A 21,536-nucleotide genomic window follows, 5' to 3' on the forward strand; every position below is an offset into this window, starting at 1 on the left:
AAACAAGGCGATCAGGAGACAGGCATAATCTTATTTAGTCAGGTCAAATAAAGCCATCTCATTTATTTTAGTATATGACATTTTGCAAGTTCTAATGGTAATTACTCCAGTCTGTGTGTGTGTGTGTGTGTGTGTGTGTGTGTGTGTGTGTGTGTGTGTGTGTGTGTGTGTGTGTGTGTGTGTGTGTGTGTGTGTGTGTGAGAGAGAGAGAGAGAGAGAGAGAGAGAGAGAGAGAGAGAGAGAGAGAGAGAGAGAGAGAGAGAGAGAGAGAGAGAAAGAGAGAGCAAGTAGGAGAGAGCTGATCATCTGTCAGACAAAGTAAAAAGAAATTGTACAGAAAAGGACAGCAGTAAAAGTCAGGCCCAAAAACACACACACACGCATACGCACACATGCCTTTTTATCCTTGTGATGCCCTGCCACATTAGTTACTAATTAATGCTATGCATACACTTAAATCTAACTGTGGTGTTTGATTCCTGCCTGCATGTTCAGAGTTTGCATGTTTTCCCTGTGATCCACGGTGTCCTCTGTCTTGTGCACTGAGTCTTATGAGATAGGCTCCAGGCTCCTTGTGACTCTACATACGATGAGCAATATAAAATATGCCCACAAGGCCAAAACAATCGGATATTACTGCCACTGTAGGGACATTTGGGCCACATCTAGATTTAAAAACATCCTTGCACCCCTAGATATACAGTAAAAATGTCATAGATATATTTGAATGATTACTTCAAATCTTGGACAGTGGTTGCTCAAAAGGGGAAGTCTCTGGGTTGTTGATTGGAGGACCAGGGTTCAAGCCCAAGCACTCCCAAGCTTCTGCTTTTGGGTGCTTGAGCAAGGCCCTTAACCCTGTGTTGTGATCCCAACCTCCAAAGTTGGGATATGCAAAGAAGGAATTTCACTGTGCTGTAATGTATATGTCAAAAAATAAAAGCTTCTATTCTACTTTAATCAACCTAGACAAAGATACCAAGTTGATGTGACACTCAAATTCGGAGCCATGTGACTCAATTCATATGAACAGAATCCATCCACTTCACCCTGCGCCTTCAGATTTTGAAACAAAGTTAAACATGCACAAGCTTCATAAGGTATTCAGTGCATCATATGAGAACAGTCATCTTAATTACACAAACAGAAAGACCAGACTCAGAGGCTTTCTCTCACTCCCGTATTCCTCCTCCTCTTCTCCTCCTCTCCCTCCTCCCTTTCCCTCACTCTCACTCTCATACTTTGGCTCGATCATACCTCCCCCATCTCTCTCTCTCTCTCTCTCTCTCTCTCTCTCTCTCTCTCTCGAATCAGTGGAAGAGAAGATGACGGGATGAGAGGAGATGGATTTTGCGGTGAGATGCAGGGGGAACGGCGAAATTAGCGACGTGTCCTTATTTACGAGCCACTCGAGTCCGTGGGAACACGCCGACCGAGGAGTGTGGAAAAAAATGAGTGAGCACGGCGTTTGCTAAAGACAGGTATGTAAAGAGCGCCTTCCTCTCTCTCTCTCTCTCTCTCTCTCTCTCTCTCTCTCTCTCTCTCTCTCTCTCTCTCTCTCTCTCTCTCTCTCTCTCTCTTCCTCTTTCCTCTTCATCTCCATCTCCCCACTCCACGCATTTTCCAGCCTGTTCGCGTTTGACTAGGATTATCTCCGCGGACTGTGAGGAGCAGAAATGGGGGATGTGTATTACATAACGCCTGACACGTCTCACAAGCGACTGGAGATGAAAAAAATCAGTCCGGTAATCTAAGAAGTCGCCATTGGCCACCTCCAAAAGCGCGCACTACCCTATTAAATAGCGCTTGCACCTGAAGTGTCGTACTATTTTGACATACAGTACTACTTAGTGCGGTATTGTGCTCCTTCGGACAGAGCCCGTGATGTGTAAAGGTGCAAGGACGCAACAGTCTAAAAATTTAGTAGTTCCAAGTGCTTGGGGGAAGATAAAGGGTGCAAGACCATTTTTGTTAGATGCACGTTTTATACTTAATAGGGTTTTTTTTTTTTTTTTTTTTTTTACGATATCGTTCTTAGCGTCTCATTAGGAGAAATATTGTGTTTGTGGGCTTCGGGCGCTTCGTCGATTAACCTGCAGTCTAAATGATGGCACATTTTCGCGTAAAAAAGCCGGGACGAAAATAGTTAGTTATCTCAGCAGTTACGATTTCTTTTGTGACTTAGACAGTCTGTTTTGTGTGCCCTCGTGTGAATAGCTCATATAGTGGCACAATGTGGCCTTTAACGATCCGGATATGGGATGAATTGTGAGCTTTTCAATTAAACTTCTTTTTTTCATCGTTGTCTCTTCTTGCCTGTTTATGAGGCACGTGTGAAAAATGTGACCGCTTTAGCGACGGTTTTGGGTTGTGTGTGTGTGTGTGTGTGTGTGTGTGTGTGTGTGTGTGTGTGTGTGTGTGTGTGTGTGTGTGTGTGTGTGTGTGTGTGTGAGAGAGAGAGACATAGTGTTCTGGATGCGAGCTCTATCCGTCTCCATGGCGACTCGGCAGTCTCTCATTGGAAAAGAGTGAAGGGCGCGCGGTTCGGGTTCGGGACAAAACGAGTGCACGGAAAAGGAAACTACAGACGATGCGTATAGAGATAGTTGACTTTTTAAGCCCTTTACAGTCTGTCGCATGATGAGGAAGAAAAACAACGCAAATTAATCTATTACGCAATATCCATCAAGTGTTTTGGACAAACTCATCCGAAGGAAAGTCTTCAGATTTAAAGTACCAAAATAGATAACTTAGCCTGACTAACCAGAAAAGAGTATAGAGATACAACTAATGTGAATGAAGCATTCCACATAAATCATACCCTTCATATCATCAAATAAGATATTGGACTATAATTAAGTCCAACAACAGTCACCAAAGGTAGATAAATGTGCCACAGTTATCACTATTATGTCAAAGAGAACAGCAGAGAAAGTGATGTAGAAGCCAGTATTACAGTGAGCTCCAAAACCACTCTGCCTTAAATCTGAGCGGGTCGTGTCTCAATTCATCTCAGACGTGACTGTCTTAGATCATCCTCCTCCTCAGTTTCTCTATTGTGTGACTCCTGCAGTTGCAGCCTGAGGTATGCTTCCTAAAATGTAGAACTGTATCATCCATTAACACAAGAGTAATAGTCTTATCTAACTTTTCTATGCATCCCACAAATTTACTCATCAAGAATCACCAGGTCAATAATTCTGTGATCTTGTAGCTCATTTTACATAAAAAAAAAACTTTTGGTCAATTATACGATAACAACCCTGCTTGCTCCAGATACAGGCTATACTACTTGAATACTAGAAATGTAAGCAGCAGTTGAAGCCTCAACAGGCTCATCATTTATAACAGTGTACTCTATGCAGTGTAAATAGTTTCAGCACCATGGAGAGCACATGGCCCATTTTGTTCCTATAATTACAGTGTGTATTTAAACATTGCAGGAAAGTGAAAGTGTCTGCTTATCTGTTTGATCTGACTTCTTCTTGGCCTTTTCATTACAAAAAAGCTCAATGACCAAAATAAAAGGCACTGTTTCCTTCACCATTTTGATCATCTATTTTGAACATCCAGTTCTCATTTAAGGGCCCATGTCATTTATTCAATTTCCTAGGATTTTCTCTAGGCATTATGAATTATTACTGGAGTTCTGTGCCCAAATCTTAAGAGATTTGCACACAGGCCCTGGTTTCAGTAAAGGCTTCCCATAGGCATAACCTACTCATAATTAAATGAAGAGAAATGTGAACTGCCATGCTAACATCACTCTCATGTGCTTGTGAGACAAGCTATAATGGGAGTTAAAATGAAAAGTCACATATAATAGCAGCATGCACAGTTGACAGATTATTATTTTATTTTATGAAGTAAGACATTGCAGCATGATGTTTTCAGACTTCAGTGTGTTCAGACTTTTAAATTGCAGAATAGATCCAGCACTGTTGAATTAACACATTGTTTATATATGTTCACAGCTTTAAAGAAGCTGAAACAAAAAGTTTAGTGGAAAAATGTCTTAAATCTGCAAGGAGTTTTGGCTAGTCTGCAATATTACGTAACATTGTAATATGTAGTCTGGGAAATCAATTTAGTATATATATAATCTATCTTATTTCATTTCACAAGAACACGTGACAAAAAACACTTTTTAACCATATTTTCTTTACATTTATGGCAGACACCCATATCCAGAGAGACCTACATTTTATCTCATTTTACACAAATGAGGTTTAAGGGCCTTGCTCAGAGGCCCAGCATAAGCAGTTTGGTTGACCTGGGACTTGAACTCACTACCTTCCAATCAATAGTCCAACACTTAGTTATCACATTCCCAAAATTGGGGTCTATCACATTTGGTAACCAATTCCCAAACACTAGCTTGATCTATAGGCTAGTGTCAGTCTGACTGCTATTGGAGAGAGTATTGCCATGTCTTTTCCACTCATGGATCAGTCTTGGTTCAATGTGGAATTGCTTGAATCTAATCTAGCCAATCACAGGTGTCTCCTCATTTATATAATGATGGCATTTAATGGCAATCCTCTGAGTGCAATCAGCTGCCACATGATGGTATGTGAGCAGCAGCTAGAAAGAATTAAATGGCTTTACATTTTGTATGAAGCGCCTGTTAGACTTCTGTCAGTGGTTCATGATAAAAGTTCATGAGAAAATGTAAAAAAAAAAACTGTCAGATCAAAAATGTAAGACCATACTCAAAACAGGTAATATAAATACACCTCATATTTGAGTTAACTGGAATCTAAACGCAACGTTGTTGTACTAACACTGTTTGTTCTGGATCACTATAGCCATTAAGGAGAGCCTACGGCCGTAAAGCGCCACTTCACACTGCACACTGTGCATCTGCCGCTTTGCGTGCTGAGCTGGGTGTTGCCATGGAGATGATGGCTGCCTGGATTGCGTTCCCCAGTGAAGGAGAGAATTTTCCGTCCAGTAAACGAGACGCAGGGAAAACATGTGGGACTATCAAACTTGCCAAGTTCTCTAAAGATAGGTGTCTACTTTACAGGTAGAAATTACTGTTGTCCTGTTACATACTTGTGCGTATGAAATAGTAGACCATCACCACTTGCCGTGTGTGTCAGCACAGGGTTGTGGATTACACGATTCTGTTAATCTAGTGTTATATTTAATAAAGTGGGCTTGCAACAACATAAAGTAACAAGATCCCTGTGCTTATTGTGAAAACAACTGCTGTTGTTAGTGTGATGTTCTGTGAAACACAGATTCCTGCACCCGCTCCTAAAGCTGCTGAACCCTCAACCAGAATACCACAGAGACACTAAGAATGGTTTCATAATCAATATTTAACACAGCAACCACACAGTAACCTACTGAAAGAGAGCGAGAGAGAGAGAGAGAGAGAGAGAGAGAGAGAGAGAGAGAGAGAGAGAGAGAGAGAGAGAGAGAGAGAGAGAGAGAGAGAGAGAGAGAGAGAGAGAGAGAGAGAGAGAGAGAGAGAGAGAGAATGAGGCTGATATGCTAATACAGTACAGAAAGACTACATTGAGATGATAAAAAGGAACATTACGGAATAATCTACAACCTGTCAAAATGATGACTCCACAGCTCCACATTCTTTTTGTTTAGCTGACCACACTTAAGACCTGTTGCATGTTAGCGTGTTATTACTCACATGAAGGAAGTGAGCCGTGACAGATCTGCACATGTAATGAATGCATTGTCGTCATGTCTCTCCACACGCTCCTGACCTCTGTGATGTGCATGTTGTTTCGTGATGAAAGCCTATTTGGCAGTGTTTTCAGCTCCATGTGGCCGCTCGCTCGACATTTCCAATCTGTTTCTGCTGACTCAGGCAGATCTGGATAGTGAGCGGAGCCTGAATTATGGCCTTTTTTTCAAACCTGTTTTTTAGTACCTGATGGATAAAGAAGAGTGAAGGTGTTTAAAGCAGTGATGACTCATGTTTAGGTTGATAGTTCTGATTAAATGGCTGATGTTTCTTGTCTGAGAGTCTCTCAGTTTGTGATTAGTGCACACTGTGCAGAGAGGCTCCCCTCTGCACTCTCTCAGCTGGGGAGGGGAAAAGGAATTAACACTAAAACAGGTGAAACCACACACACTCACACACACACATACGTCCTTATAAGTAGTACCTGTTGCACACAGGAGCAGGTGTTTGTCTGTGTCTGTACGCACAGGTGTGTTAGTGAGAGAATATGTGCTGCTCCCTAAAATGATGTTCATTCAGTGGGGCTCTTAAGATCCTAGAGTGTAGATGAGCTCTTCTCCTTACATTTCCTCGCATCCTTGCTCCTGGTACAACACATAGCGATGCAAACTGATATGTCATTAATGTTATGTCCATCACTGTTGAAGTGTCTCACTACTGGAAAGGAGAAATTCTTACAATTCATGCAAAGGTGCCAGACAAAACAATCTGCCAGTCTCTTCTCGGCTTCTCTACTGTAAAGCTAAATACATCTCTAACCCAAAGACAGTAAGCAATGCATATAGCTATACACAAACATACACTATATGTACAGTGTATATACTGTACACAAGCATGAACACATACACAAATCTTCACAAATCGAGCATGAGCATTTAATAGAGCATGTGCATGTGTGCTGGTAAAGTGAAAAAACTTTAAGCCGGACAACATTCATGTTAATATGGTTCATGTCCCCTTGACCTTCCCATGCAAAGCTACCTACCTGAAGACTTACCTAGTTTTAAATAACATGAAAATGAGAAAGCTGACAATAGCAGATAATAATTGCTTACTTGCAATCTAATATCGATTTAACAGTGATTATATCTTTAACTTCTGTAAATTGTGTTTGTGGAGTCTCATTTACATTATGTGTAACATCTTCATGAATTTGATATTCTACTATTTACTTTGTAATCACTTTGCCTTCTACTGTTTGCTCATTTTTGTAAGTCGAAGACAAGACACGTGACTAAATGTAAACATAGACATATTTATGCATTTTCTTTTCTTGCTGGTTGTCATAGCTCACTGCTGTTGTGTGCACAGCTGTCTCAGTCAGTAGGACCACATGAATCAAGCAGTGGAGATTGTAATATAGATGGGAGCAGCCGATATGACCAGCATGTGCCTAATGCGGAATATTAACCTGGTCATTTCCCAGCAGGAGGAGTAAGGATCTGTGAATAAACCCCACAACAAGACAAGATAAAGAACTCAACATAACAAAAAATCTCACCATTACAATTTGGCGATCAGCTACCGGACTGTTACAGCCGGAACCCCCCTGTGTGTATATTGAATGTGCATACAGAAACAGATTAAGCTTTTTCCGAGATCAGATAGAAGATCCTGACTGTGGCACATTGTTAATATAGATGCAACCGGTTTTATGATTGAACCATTCTTTGAACACTATCTCAGTTCCTGAAGGCCTGAATTAAAGGCTCTTCAAGGCAAAAGAAAACAAAGCTGTCATGTTCTATTGATTAGAAGTGTAGATTAAACAGATAATAACATGTGAGATAATTAAGACACACACACACACACACACACACACACACACACACACACACACACACACAAGAGTGCTGACTGAAGATGTCAAACATTGCAGTTCGAAGCTATAGGCTATGGATAATGGAGATGTAATGATGTAGTAGAGATGTACAGTATGGTTGAGAATGGCTCAGGGTTTGTGGGTGTGAGGACTGTAATGTAGGATAAGGCTCCAATAATTAAAAGACGGCATTCTTATTATTGTTTATCAAACCATTTTTTATATAAGCGTATACTATATGGCTTGTATTGTAGACACTTGACCATTACACCTACATGTGCTTTTTAAACATCCCATTGCAGATTTTTTCTCTCCCCTATTCTCTGTAATAATGCTGTATAATGTAATAAGTCCTCTATTCTAGAAAGGCTTTTCACTAGAGTTGGGAATGTGGCTTGAGGATTTGTGTATTCATCAATAAAAAATTACATTCCAGTTCATCTAAAAAGTGTTCAGTGGGGATGAGATCAGGCTTCTGCACAGGCCACGTGAGTTCTTACACTCCTTGGCAAACCTTGTTTTTTGGACAGGGGCATTTTCATGCTAGAACATTTTTTTTGCCTTTTATTTCCAAAACTAAGATGTGACGGGTACGTGAACTGTAATACTATAACATACAAATACATTAGATACAAATGTGTGCTTCCACCTTAGTGGCAATAGTTTGGGGAAGAACCACATACTGTATGGGTTTGATGGTCAAGTGTATACAAAGCTTTGGCCATGTATGTAGTGTATATTATTTAGCAACATAATTTCCTTCACTAATGGAAAAAGTAAAACAGCAGGCTTTATCACTGAAGCATTGAACACATCTTGCTTAAAGGCAATTTCCATAGCACATGAGCAGAAGTACAATGACCACCTGAGGAGAAAGAACATCATAGAAGTTCGGTCATATATAATTATTTTAAATTAGAGTCTTTGTATTCTAGTGATAGATAAAAAAAATCTCCTAATGGAAAGTATGCTTTGTGAATATTTAGTAAAGGTTTAGTAAAGTAAAGGCCTTATGCACTATATAGTCCATGTATTATACTTCCCAAACTGTTGCCACACATTTGGAAGCACACAAAGTACAGAATGCCATTGCGTGCTATAGCATTATTATTTTCCTTTACTGGATCTAAGAATCCCAAACATGTTCCAGCATGACAATGTCTCTGTGCAAGGCTTTGCTTGAACTCCATGAAGACATGGTTTTGCAGTGGAGTGTCCTGTACAGAGCCCTGATTAACCCCACTGAACTCCTTTGGTATAAACTGGAAACTGAAACTTACACCCCAGGGTTCCTCAGCCCAAACCAGTGCCTAAATCCTTTTTGCTCGTATTGGTTAAAAACTGCACCAAAAAAATCTAGTGGAAAGCCTTCCCAAAAGAGTGGAGGTTATTTATTTTAACAGCAAAGCAGAATGAGATGTTCAAGGACCACAGAGAGCTGGTCAGCTTTTGACCATAAAGTATATTTTTTAAGGTCTGTTTAATCATGAAAAACAGCAGTAGTTATATCTTCTTTTGGTATTTTCTTTTTTGCATAACACAATTATTGAAAATGATCCATTAGAGGTACCACTTCATGTTAGTGTATTGATCTTATGAAGTCCCTTGTAAATATTGTTCAGATAAATACTCAAAAATACGACCATACACATTATAAAATATCGTTTTGTGTATGTCCTTAATATAAAAACAGAATTTACAGAAAAACACTAGAATTAACTTCTATTCAGGTAGAAAATGAAAAATATAGAAATCTAATATAAGGGATGCAAAGATCAGTCAGTGTTGTATTCGAGACAAGCTCATTTGAGTCCGAGTCAAGACCGAGTCCGAGTCTCGAGTACTACAACACTGATCTTTGCATCCCTTATATTAGAATTCAATTCAACTATTGTGGAATAATGCTATACAAATACATTTGAATTGAATTGAATTGAATTCAATATCAGGCTGAGGTAGTGGGTGTTGTACAACCAAGTCCAAGCTCTACGTGTTGTCTAATCAGGGGGTGAGGCAATGTCTAGTATATTTGAGATTTGAAGTGGGAAATATACAGTATGTATTTAAATCCCATTTACCAGGATCTGAACCAGAATTCATTATGCTTCAAAATAAAAATATACAGGATTTGATCGATGTAAATACTTGAACTATAAATCATACATATTTTACCCAAAAGATTTAAGAAATGGATAAGGAGGAGAAAACGCTTCAGATGTTTTGTGAGGTTATGTAATGAAGTATCACTTTTCCACTGCAATTACACTTTATTCCTGTTGGTGGCAGTTGTTTGTGTTTGACAGTTTTAATGCAGAGAAATTGGGCTTTAAAGGCAGTTGAGTTAAGCTCACAAAGTGATGATTTAACATCAAAATTGCACACATAGGTATTCATCAGACCTCAGAGATAACGATGGACTTTTGCGCTATTCAGAGACTTCAATGGGATTTGCTCTCACAGAGCAGAGTTTACCGAAAGCAGAGGCATCTCCCAGTTATGCACAGTTCTGACCTTGGACTTAAGCGCCTTTTCGTTGTGGTATATCAGCTTGAGTAAGGAGCGGTATTAAGTCCAGTTCCATTTTTAAGCAGTTTAATAAAATCACAATATCTCAAATGCCTGTATTATCTGTAAATGTAATTAAAAAAAGTCGGAATTCCATGTGAGGCCAATATTCAGTACATGAATAAGACAGTACTAATTATTTAGTAATATTGTCCGCTTAAAGTCAATGAAAATGTAGGACATTACAGGAGACCGCATCTTAATCACACACACTGCTTATTCTAAGGGTGAATATTTTGTGCCGTGATGCTTCAAACAATGGGAATGTTTTCCTTTCAGGAGAAAGAACTGAATTAAGCCAAAACCTCTGGCAATATTTTAACTTAATAATGCAGAATTTATAAGACTGATTTATACTGTAAGCATTATGAAAATGGCTACATTCTGTGTAAACATTATGATTATAAGACCTTAAGTAAGTATCTCTTGGCTTCATTAAATTGTTCACACGTGTAATTGTTTGCCACCACAAAAAATCAAAATAATAGAATTTGATAGATCAGGTTTTATTTTACAAATTACAGATTAATGAGGTTGGAAGCCACAATGTTAAAATTAACCAAATTTGCAGTGATTGATGTGTGATTACAACCAGGACTATTAAAGTTTACAGCAAACAAAAAAGCAATCTTCCACTATTTTCTCTCCCTGATTTTTCTCATTTAAAGGCAAGTGTTTGTGTTCTCAAGCTCTGGTCTAGACACTACTGAAAACTCTATTATGGACACAAGAGAAATCTGGCAATCTCAGAGGTGTGAATTACACACAGATGATTTGCGTAATTTGAATGGGGTGCCCAGAAAACTGACTTAAGCAACTGCGTAACCTGTCACTGAATTCGCATAATTTTCACACACAAATATGTACACAAATGTTTTTAACTGTTGGTCAGTACAGATATTTGCACATTATACTTAGTTAATCAGTGCATGAAAACACAGATTCATGTGAGAACAGCACGTAAAAGGAATTGTTGACATGCTATGTCTGTTCTGGTGTAAAGCCGGCATAGACCATAGACTGAGGTAGAATGCATGATTTGGTTTCCGTCTGTTTCAAGGCACAGGAGTTACACTAAACATTACTGGAAATAACTGGAAATGAATTCTCTTCTGTCCCTTGTCATTACTGTCTTTGTCAGTGAGAGAGCACATACTATAGTAGCTTACCTTCTCATAAAAGACAATCAACATAAACCATAGATCTTCTTACTATAATGGTATTGCATATTTAAAAGGGAGAATCACCATCGTAATAAGGAAGATGTATGATTTATAGTAAGGGACAGACTGGGCTGGAAGGTAAGCTTGGTAAACCCTTTTACTGTGTTTTTCTCAAGGAGATCAAACTACCCCAGATGACAAATTGACTGAATAGTGTCAGAGACGGTATCCATGGGGATAACAGGAATTAGGAGATATTAATAATGTGAATTTATTCTCCTTTCTCTTTTTACTTGCAAGTAAGTGAAAGGTGAAAATGTGATCTTGATAATTAATAGGTGTTGAATGGTTACGTTTGGGTTGTCTTTCTATACCTGGTTTTCAAAGGTTTTTAATGTTTCTTTTAGAGCACTGTTCTCTTAAAACAGTGAAGTGTATAAAAGATAAATGGCAGTATAAAAATATATTAGATATCAGTTCAGCGTGTGCAGAACTAGCATGTGATTTGCAGAGGCAAGTCAGTGTTTCCAAGGCAACAATGGCATATGTGTATGTACCTTTGACCTCAAATATTTGTTGTGATTGGCCAAGACTGCGTTTGATAATATATTCAATTATGAGCCTGGTTTATTTGTTCTTTCCCTGAATGTACATGGCCTTATTTATACTAAAAGAAGCCAGATTTTCTACTGCTTTTTGTAATCTGAATTTCCAATAATCATATATAACTCTGTAGGAAAGACTCTTTGTAGTTTCACTGTAGTCATTTTCACTGGTATTAGAAATGCGCTGTGGGAATAGTCTTGCATTTGAACGTTGTAGTAAGGTTATGCTACACATTAGGGAATTGCAGTGAGGCAGTCGTTTTAGGTTGGAGAACTACAGTGTGGTTATGGCTATGAGTCTGAGAGCTGCAGTGACGTTATGGCTATGAGTCTGAGAGCTGCAGTGAGGTTATGGCTATGAGTCTGAGAGCTGCAGTGACGTTATGGCTATGAGTCTGAGAACTACAGTGTGGTTATGGCTATGAGTCTGAGAGCTGCAGTGAGGTTATGGCTATGAGTCTGAGAGCTGCAGTGACGTTATGGCTATGAGTCTGAGAGCCACAGTGACGTTATGGCTATGAGTCTGAGAACTACAGTGTGGTTATGGCTATGAGTCTGAGAGCTGCAGTGAGGTTATGGCTATGAGTCTGAGAGCCACAGTGACGTTATGGCTATGAGTCTGAGAGCTGCAGTGAGGTTATGGCTATGAGTCTGAGAGCCACAGTGACGTTATGGCTATGAGTCTGAGAGCTGCAGTGTGGTTATGGCTATGAGTCTGAGAACTACAGTGAGGTTATGGCTATGAGTCTGAGAGCAGCAGTGACGTTATGGCTATGAGTCTGAGAGCAGCAGTGAGGTTATGGCTATGAGTCTGAGAACTACAGTGTGGTTATGGCTATGAGTCTGAGAGCTGCAGTGTGGTTATGGCTATGAGTCTGAGAGCAGCAGTGACGTTATGGCTATGAGTCTGAGAGCTGCAGTGAGGTTATGGCTATGAGTCTGAGAGCAGCAGTGAGGTTATGGCTATGAGTCTGAGAGCTGCAGTGTGTTGCAGTGTGTAGTGGCTAGATGTTGGTATCTGTAATGTAAATATATCTATTTGCAAGTTTTGTTTAAAGAGTTTGGAGGAAATTGTTCATGAAATCGCTGACCCATTCAACAAGCTGCCATGCTCCCAGTGCCCATCATTAAGGCAAAATAATGGGCCTCAATAAAACTCTCTGGACTGCATTCAAACCCTGATACCAGCAGTTACACAACACTATGATGGCTGACATAATTTTCGTCACAATGAGCACCACATACTGTACACGCATAGGCAGAATAAAACTACAGTCTGTCCAAAATACAGTCCTTCTTCAGTCAGACAATACAAACAGAACAACCCTATTTGTTCCAAGAGTGTTTGAAAACACCAAGAATCTGATCACATAATGCAGTTCTCACTGTACCGCAATCTGCACAGTGGTACTAGACTTCTTGCTCTCTCTTGTCAAGTCTGTGCAAAAAAAGGATCTAGAGAGAATGTGGCCCAAAACTGACAGGCTACAACTAAGAGTGGTTTTGAACCAAATCAATATATGGGACCATATGTTTATTGATCCAATTTAATTGTAAAAGTAAAGAACAATGGTTTACATTCAAGAGCTTTTTCCCTGTTGTATTCAAACAAAGCTTTTATTGATCTGGTGGTGGGATCTACAGTTAGATGTGTGCTTGTATTAAATCTGTGTCCTTATAGTATCATCTAAATGGCTGCTCTGGCACATTAATAATAATGATTAATGATAAATAATAAACATAATCAAAGTGCTAAGGATTTGTATATGTATTTATTGTTTGGAAGAAAAATGTAATGGATATACATGGAAGGCTTTGGAAACATAATTCATATTAATTCGTATTAATTAGCTAACAAAACCCAACCATTAACTATTAGCCAAAAATAGCTAGATTGAAAATAACAAACTAAAATTCCCATATTTGCTTAAATAAATCACATGATTGGTTGAAAAGCATGAGTAATTTTTCAAACAAATGTAAAATCATAGGGTTGTATTGAAAATTGGTGACTTTTTTTTTAGCTTTCCCATTCAGATTTTGCAAATCATTTGTAATTATCAATTACTTCATTCATAGATATTTCAAAAGCCCTGTTGTAAGTCACTTTGGATAAGGGCATCTACCAAATGCTATAAATGTAAATAAATGTGCATGCATTTCACACCTTTGTAAAAGCCAGATTTTTCTTGAATACCAGTGTATAAGATGGGATTTTTTAGTGCAGCATAGGTCATTACCTTTAAACACAAGCACATCCAAACACAAATAGGAAATGAAAATGTAGTTTTTATGAAGCTCAGATTTATTTGCAAACACATAACATTCGATTAATTACATGGAAGATCCCCAGCAGCCCACAACAGAGACCTATTAGCTAGGCAGCCATGAAGCAACTACATTTGAATATGATAATTGGAGAACATTCATCTGTCTGCTAAATTTAGTTGTTATTGTTACACTAGCAGCATGTGGAATTGGCTGTATTGGATGCACCAGAACTAGGAAACTTACAGATTTGACCAAAAAGCCAAAAACCTGTTTCACTGTTTGAATCTTTAACCCAAATCACCAGAATTTAGTTAAAGATAATGTTCAAACTATATAAAGAACCTCAGATTAAAATGCAGAGTTTTATGTTTTGGTACTGTTTTTAAATTTATCATTTCTAGTGAGAACAAGCATGCGCACCTACAGAGGTTAGTTTTTGTACATACTATACACATATAATACATATGTATAGTATGTACATATGTAATATAATACATATGTACATACTATACATATGTATTATATTACATTGGTACATTTTCTATCAGATATGTTTTGATTGGAACATACTTATGGACAGTTTTGATGGTCACACCTGACAGGAAGAGTCCATAATATCTAAACAGACAGTCATACGTAGTACGTAGTCATACGTAGTCATACGTAGAGATCTCTTCTGAGATCAAATAAAACAATTCGATCCAACAAGCTACAATATGAACTTGGCCCAACTTTCCTATTATATGTTTCTGACCAAAACAAAAGTGTGATAAAATTGTCATATGGCAGCACTCGATTTGATCATAAATCATAAATCTGTTTAGACTGATAAAAAAAAGTTTTGTATGAAACACAGGACCAAAATATATCAAGGCAGTGTTTTACATTACACAAAACTTTATTTTACATTCTGCTCAGGATGACAATGTCTGTGCCTCAACAGAGAAGAGCCAAGTTAATGGTTTTTGATCAGATTTCGCTCTGCAGCCTCCTGTTGTAGTGAAGACATAGAATCTTCTTAGATTGTTCAAGAGAGAAAGCTCAGGGTGCTATTTTTTTAAAGAGTGTAGGTATAGTGTAATAGCATTTATTTACAAGATAAATCTAATCTATCCAATTTATATCTGGAGTATATCTCTATCATATCTCCCCTACCTTTCCTGTTTTGCTGACTGTTCTCACACATACCTCTATATACCTCTGTAAGGGAGTGTAGTTTTTGCTGTTCTGTGGCCCACTGTGATTTCTGATTCACTGCAGCAGTGAAGCTGGCAGCAGCCTTACACGTGGGGGATGATATTTCAAGTATGCCATTTCACTCCAGCCAATTATATAACTGAAGAGAAACTAGCTGGCAATCAAATTACTCTTTTTTTACTCTTATTTACTTATGAATATATTTTTAATTAGCAGTAACCTGAAAAGTAGATGGGATGTTTTGTGAAATATACCATCATCCAATCGCACCTTCTAGCAATTATATATAGTATCATCAAGTTGGGGGTTATAATGTTTACCCAAGGGGTATGTGCTTATTCATGTGCTTGTTTAAGTGCTTATACTGAACATTGGGCACAAGATGGGAATACACATTGGCCCTGGATCTGAGAGGTATTATTATTATTATTATTAGTAGTAGTAGTAGTAGTAGTAGTAGTAGTAGTAGTAGTAGTAGTAGTAGTAGTAGTTTATTTATTTATTTATTTATTTATTTATTAGCCTATTAGTTTTTATTATACCACAATCTTGCAAATATGAATTGCAAAAAAAAGCAAAACAATAATATATGTGTACAAAAGGAATTGTTTCTATATTTCAAAGCAACCGCTAAAGCAAAAAAAAAATTATTTAATATTTATTTACAATATATTTACAATTTTGGATTTGTCAATTTTGAAAATATTGAATATCTTCCTTGTGGCTCTCATGTTTATTTAATGCTTTTGCTGCATAATTGACTCCATAGCATACCAGATATTTTCAACTGAAAATCCTGCAATAAGCAGGAATTTAGATCAGAGCAGGGACACCTTCAAATCTGCAGACTGGTTACTTCCATTTAAATGTAAATAGCCAATGTGAATTGCCAGAGTGAATTTATCTGCAATCCCCAATACCATCATCAATCAGCTTAAGCCTTCAAAAAGGTTCACTGAAAGTGGCAGTACTTTACCTGGGAACATATCAACCATCTGGGCAAGAAATTGAATGTGAAATTCTAAAGAAAAAAAACGCACAGTACTGTAAGTGATTTCTATCCTACTTTTGATGAATACATTTCTATACCTTGCTGATGTCCACGCTGGCAGAACAACAGCTCTGACGTAATACAGTATGTAAATTGAAGGGACTGTTCTGGTTAACAGAGAAGGTCAGAGAAATAACTGAATTCAGTATAAACACAATAGAGGCCAGGAGCTTCTGGAATGAAGAACATTTGTACTGTTTTATTTGTTTGTATGAGTGTGCCTATGAGTGTGAGAAGAGCGACTGCATGTGTAATGCAATTACAGCATGTGTTCAGGGTGCTAGTTGTAGCTGTTCCTCTGTTTCTGCATAGACAACAGCTATGGAAATGTGCTCATTCACTCTCCTCACTGCATCTGGCCGCACCTTTTCAGTGGCTTCATGAATATTAGTAATTTTTTTCTCATTTGTGCCGTCCCTTTGGACAGCACAGTGACTAAGCGGCCAAGACAAAGCATATTGTCCAAATCTGAATAAACACGGCAGTTCTTTGAAATAAAATGTTAGGAAAAGGCCTTTTGAGTGCAGCATGTGTTTGTGTGGCTTTCTTTCCTTGCTCATGACCTGTTCAGCTTGTTTTCCAGGTGTTATATAATCATCTCATCCATGGAAAGATGGAGAAAATTGAAAACATTTGAAGTAATCATTCAAATATGTTAAATTGTCACTTGCACACAGCTTCAGATCCGTCAGTTGTCTGGCATCTGCTTTCTATGTCCTCTCTTCAGGAAAACTGCCCTGATATACAAGCTGAGGCAGTCAAACATGTTGTAGGGATGTGATAAAGACAATAATTAAAAGAGAATTATTACAATTCAGTAATACTGTACCAACCACTATAACACTGATTTGTACCAGTATGCTGTAAATACTGTAACAGAGTTCTGTTACAAAGCAGTGGTACAGAGTGTTGTTATAAACATTGGTATAGAGTACTGTTAAGAAGCATAGTTACATAGTGATGGTATAAAGCAGTGTAATAGAAGACTGTTATAAAGCAGTGTTACAGAGTTCTGTTATAAAGCAGTGTAACAGAATACTGTTATAAAGCAGAGTAACGGAAGACTGTTATAAGGCAGTCTAACAGAGTGCTGTTATAAAGCAGTGTAACAGAGTGCTGTTATAAAGAAGTGTTACAGAGTGCTGTTATAAAGCAGTGTAACAGAAGACTTTGATAAAGCAGTGTTACAGAGTGCTGTTATAAAGCAGTGTAACAGAAGACTTTGATAAAGCAGTGTTACAGAGTGCTGTTATAAAGCAGTGTAACAGAAGACTTTTATAAAGCAGTGTTACAGAGTGCATTCAACATACTCAAGCATTAAGTTTACATTAAGTAGAAGTAGTTGGCGTTTTTCCGTCTCTTATTGAATATTAAATGAGCATGGCAGATCATACACAATGTGATTTTTTGTAAGTAACACCAGACCCTTTGGCAGATAAATGAATGAGGCCCCAGGTGCTGGATTGCACCCAAACACATGCAATCTGTCATTTTGGCAGGCTTCCTCTTGTTGAAAGGTTTCATATATCTTCCTAAAATTTTCCTGACCTGCATTTGCATTTCAACTCGATCGGCTCTTACATTTTATGATTCAATAATTTCTTTATGGAATATGGCATTACTACTGCAGTGACAGTTTTCTCACTGAAATGAATACTATATATATATATATATATATATATATATATATATATATATATATATATATATATATATATATATATATATATATGGTGTTAGGGGTACCATCATCTAGGCCTGTTCCATAAGTTTATTTTTTTAAAATAACTCCGTTGAAGTTTTTCTTTCAAAAACTTCCACGTGTATGTATGAACAAAATTGTTGGTACCCTTCGGTCAATGAAAGAAAAACTCATAATGGTCACAGAAAAAACTTTAATCTGACAAAAGTAATGTTACTGACAGTTACAGGAATTGTCTGATTGCAGTGATTGCCTCAAAAGGTTGTGCAACAAAATATTAAGTTAGGGGTACCATCATTTTTGTCTAGTCCTGTTCCATGAGTTTATTTTTTAAAATAATTCCGTTGAAGCATGGCTGAAAAGCAATGTCTGACTTTCATTGGTTAACATTCATAGAATTTTTATTTATTATTACTTTTGTCAGATTAAAGTTTTTTCTGTGACCATTATGAGTTTTTCTTTCACTGACCGAGGGGTACCAACAATTTTGTCCACGTGTGTATATATACATACACATTTCACTGTGTATGTAATGAGATTCTTAACCCTTTAGTGTCTGTGAACAAAACGAAATGCACACAACTTGGATGAAAAAACCTGAGTAGCCACAACCTCATGCTACTGACTGAAGAATCTGTCACAAATATTATCTAGGAATCTGATGGGAATTACTATCCACTTAAAGTATTATCCGCTTATTACTACGGATTACCACTAAAAGGCAGGGAATTCTATTCAGCTAAATTTCAAATGGCGTAATACTAGTAGACCTTTGGCTGGCTTTTCAGTTGTTCATAACGCAATGGTCTATCCTGAAATGGTCAGACATGTAGACACGTCTCATAGAAACTCTAAATACATACTCAAGAAAAATCTAAGTTTTTGTTTGTGGGCATAATCAAGGCATATTGTCATTGTAACCATATATAGATGATGCAGTACATAGAGAAATGTCAAACAGCATTTCTCCAGGACCATGGTGCTACATAAACTAACACAGAGCTACATAAACAACACAGAGCTACATAAAACATAAAACAACATAGAGCTACATAAACCAACACAGAGCTACATAAAACAACATAGAGCTACATAAACCAACACAGAGCTACATAAAACAACACAGAGCTACATAAATCAACACAGAGCTACATAAAACAACACAGAGCTACATAAATCAACACAGAGCTACATAAAACAACATAGAGCTAAATAAAACAACACAGAGCTACATAAAACAACATAGAGCTAAATAAATCAACACAGAGCTACATAAAACAACATAGAGCTAAATAAAACAACACAGAGCTACATAAAACAACATAGAGCCACATAAAACAACACAGAGCTACATAAAACAACATAGAGCTAAATAAATCAACACAGAGCTACATAAAACAACATAGAGCCACATAAAACAACATAGAGCTACATAAATCAACACGGAGCTACATAAAACAACATAAAGCTACATAAAACAACACAGAGCTAAGTTTTTACTTTTTTTACAGTTACAATTACGATTATTAGAAGAACTAAGATAGCTATGTCAATTTTAAGCAACTCCTAAGTAAGGGCATGACTTAGCTGTCTTCAGGTAGCTACCTAGTTTCTTGTGGTAGATTTAACATGTGCTAGGTAGTTCAGCAATTTAAATGAGCCATGCTAGCCAACTAACAAGGTAAGCATGTTAAATTCTTAGCAGTCCAACTACACTGTTATAATAGGTAGATCCCAGATGAAATGGGCATTGCAAAGACAGGAGCTCCTCAGACCAATTACTTTACCTAATTGCTTCTAACCCTGTTTTCTGTCTGCATTGAAAGACATTAGATTCAATAAGTTATAGAAAGTACGGCAGTATGTGGTGAAAAGAATGTGTTTATAAATACCTTTCCAATTCTGAATGCAGAATTGTTGCTGCAAGTGTTACAAATGATTTTCTAACATACAGTAGATCTGTTTGTATGTATAAATATACAAAAAAGCACACTTTTATGATTATTTCATTATTTGTATATCACACAGTGGGACCCTTTGTGGTATGAAAAGAAGAGATAATTCCTATTACTCAGATCAGAAATATCATGAAGTTATCATAACTCCATTTATTGTGATTTTGGTTGATGACGTAATTGAAATGGGAAAAATATTCACTAACTAGCTAACACAATTAAATTCACTAACACAAGTTTTAGTTATTTAATTACGCCAAAAACTAATTGGAAGAATAATACAGAAAAGCCCGGAGCCCACTAGTGCTCAACATTTTCACACTATACAGAATTCACAGAATTCATAGTGTAGCAACCACCATTGTACAGAGTGCTTGGGATCACATCTGTGCTATCCAGTTCCTACAACAGCCTGCTTGACTGCAAGCTGTGTGATTTTCTTAATGTATGTCACAAGACCAGCCGTGTATGAGGACACAAAAATAATCACAATTATTTTCTTGATCTGTTTAATTAATTTGGTTTGTGTGACATGTTCTTGCATTTGACTTGAATGTCAGAGAGCAGAATGAGCAGTGATTTAAGGCATTGTATAGCATCAGCTCTGCATTGTATTTTTGAGTCTTTATGGTTTGTCTGTAACGGAATGTGGCAAGACTTAGCAGCTGGTTGTATACAGAAGCCTGAAATAATGAAACTAGATAAGAATCTATTCACTGGAATTATTGTGAATATCAGATTTCTAAGTTACACCTGAAATTGGAAATGTATATGATTATTAGATATTAAACCATTTTCTGGCTTTCTTCTGCTTATCAGGAACAGACTTTTAGATCTGTCAGTCCACATCTTCTCGTCTGGTGAGTTAGACTGATGCCCAGTGACGTAAGCTGCACAGAGAGCCTGAGGGATGTGGTAGGTCAGTGCTTAAGTTTGTGTGTTCAAATCCCAGGACCACCAAGCTACCACTCCTGGCCCACTGAGTAAGAGCTTTAACCTTCAATTGCTCAGCTACATAAATGAGATAAACAAGAGTATCTCTGGATATGGATGTCTGTCAAATACCTTAAATGTACAAAAGTTACTTAACTGTAACATTTTTATAAAATTAATATACAGAAATAGTAAGGTGCAATGATGAAAATGTTAACAGCTATTAGAATGTGCGTAACACTTGTAATCCTCCACTGATACCTGAATTAATTCTTTGAACCTTGCTAAACTATGAACTACTGATGAGTTAATGTATGCACTAATTACATACTAATGAAGCTCTAAACTTAACTACAGGTTAGTGTGAGTCTTAATGTGTGCATAATGACCACCTGCATGTTAGTATATGTTTGTAAGTTAATGTATTAATTAATATTTAGGGATAACTTGTACAAAATATACTCTATAGAAAAAAATATCATCCTGCATCATTTGAAACTTGTTTATATAATTTGCCATATGCAGCTGTGTACACAAATAAAGTCATGGCACTGGAGTT

The 21,536-nt window shown here is 37.4% G+C and overlaps 1 protein-coding gene across 1 annotated transcript in view; it reads left to right on the top strand.

Annotated features, from left to right (window-relative positions):
• Nucleotides 1–1,274: 1,274 nt before the first annotated feature.
• Nucleotides 1,275–21,536, top strand: part of kcnj6 (potassium inwardly rectifying channel subfamily J member 6) — a 53,167-nt gene continuing 32,905 nt past the window's right edge. The window contains exon 1 of the mRNA XM_027148731.2: nucleotides 1,275–1,481. The gene's annotated coding sequence lies outside the window, so the exon portion shown is untranslated. The remainder of the gene's footprint in view (nucleotides 1,482–21,536) is intronic.

This window comes from Tachysurus fulvidraco, chromosome 20 (assembly GCF_022655615.1).
Source record: "Tachysurus fulvidraco isolate hzauxx_2018 chromosome 20, HZAU_PFXX_2.0, whole genome shotgun sequence".
Classification (NCBI taxonomy): domain Eukaryota; kingdom Metazoa; phylum Chordata; class Actinopteri; order Siluriformes; family Bagridae; genus Tachysurus; species Tachysurus fulvidraco.